Raw genomic sequence first — 2,286 nt, forward strand, 5'->3', positions numbered from 1 at the left:
TTGGTCTGATGAATTTCTTCTCCAACAAGTCTTCAATTTGGCCTTTGAGCTCATTTAATTCCAATGGCGACATTCGATAAGGTGCCATTGAAATGGGTCCCGTTCCTGGGTGCAAATCAATGAAGAATTCCACTTCTCTTACCGGTGGCAATCCTGGAATTTCCGTTGGAAATACATCCCGATACTCGTTGACAAGTATCACATCTTCTATATCCACATTTATCTTTGCCTCCACATTTGCCAGAGACAAAAACTCATGGGTCCCTTCACTTAGCGACACTCGGAGTTTGTTAGCAGCTAAATACTTAACAACTCCTGGTTCGGGGAAAAGAACCAATTTACGAGCACAATCCAAGATCACATAATGATAAGACATCCAATCCATACCGAGGATGACCTCGAGTGATTGTAGCGGTAAACAAATTAGATTAACCAAGAAATCCTTATTCTGTATAGTCATTCGACAATGTAAACATGCAGAATTTACGGTTAAGGTCTTAGCAGGTGTGGAAACAACCAAATCAAAAGGTAAAGCAGATACAGATAACTTCAAGCGGTTCACACAATCCATAGCAATGAAGGAATGGGTTGCCCCCGAATCAAAGAGTGCAGTTAGAGTGTTACCTGCAATCTCACAATCACGCTGAATCAGATTACCAGATGGATTTCCCTCTTCAGCATTCACACAATAAATGCGTCCTCTAGCAGTAGGACGGGTAGCCCTAGCTACATTCACCACTGGTTCCACCTTTGGAGCCGTGCAATCCCTTGCCATGTGCCCCGACTTCCGACAATTGTGACAGATGGGGATGTTAGTGGTACAAGCACTAGCATAGTGTCCTTCTCCCCCACATCGGAAACATCGAAGCACTTGCCCCATTTGCCTTCCGAAATTCTGGTTCCCCGGGCGACTCTGCCCACCGTTGTTATTCTGGGGTCGATTATAAGGTTTAGCAACTTGCTTCCCCTTGTTCTGATAATTCGCCCGACTAGGGCCTCCCGAATTAAAATTCCCTACTCGGCTAGCCCTCTTGTTTTTCATATCTTCCACTTCTCTACATTTCTCCACCAGCGCTTGGAAACGTTGAATTCCCAAGGGTAAGACGGAATCTTGAATCTCATACTTCAATCCGTCTTGGAAACGATGACACATGAATGGTTCATCAATTTCTTCCCGGAAGAACCTGAAGTGCCTCGATAGTGATTCAAATTTAGCAGCATACTCGCCCACAGTCATGCTCCCCTGGTGAAGTTTCAGAAAGTCATCACCTAGTTTAGTCCTGGTACTCATCGGGAAGTATTTGTCTAAAAACTTTCTTTTGAACGATTCCCAGTTCACCTCCTCGTGGGCTGCTCCCATCAATAACCTTGCACTCCTCCACCAGTACTCAGCATCCCCCAACAGCATATAAGTGGCATAGCTGACCTTCACTCCCGCCTGACAATTTATCATTTCAAAGATCTTCTCCACTTCTTGGATCCATTGATCCGCCTTCTCTGAACTCCCATCCCCCTTGAACTTAGGAGGATTGTAACGACGGAAGTCTTCTAACCCTCTTGACTCTGCAGCACGGATCTCTCTTCCCCTATTTTCAAGATCCCATTGAGTCTTGGCAGCAGTCTGTGCAGCGACAGAAGCAGCCATGTTGTTCATAGCCTCCGCCATTTGATCATTCCTATTAGCGTTGTCTCTCGGAGCGTCATTCCTTCTTGGCGGCATGGTTTCCTATAAAACCATCATCAAGTAGAGTCTTAACACTACTTCAAATAATTCCAAACTAACGTCCGACTAGAACAACACATAATTATATTGGACTTGACAACTCAAGTCACCTAAACCGACACATGATCAGATAACAACTCCTAACCTATAGGTCGACCTACAATCTATAACCAAGGTTCCACAGCTCCCAAAGAAAACCAAACCTATGCTCTGATACCACAGTGTAACACCCCGTTTTTCAAAGCGAGGGTATATTTTTTTTTTCAAAAGGAATTAAAATAAAACAGAGAATTAAATCAGGAAATGCCTTTGGATAAATAATTGAGTCATTATAATTTACAAGCAGCGGAAAAGTCTCTCCAATTATAAATCCAAAACATTTACACAACATCAAATGGTACATGGAACCCATTCGAATAAGAAGTCAAACTGACAATATTAGTATAAATACAGTTTTCCAAACTAGAAATACTCCAATCCAAAAAGAAGGACACCTAGTTCCTATAGATCATCCTAATCTGATCATCCTACCAAAAAGCTATACACCCTGAGTATCTCCACGC

This window comes from Cicer arietinum, chromosome 2, assembly GCF_000331145.2.
Source record: "Cicer arietinum cultivar CDC Frontier isolate Library 1 chromosome 2, Cicar.CDCFrontier_v2.0, whole genome shotgun sequence".
NCBI lineage: Eukaryota > Viridiplantae > Streptophyta > Magnoliopsida > Fabales > Fabaceae > Cicer > Cicer arietinum.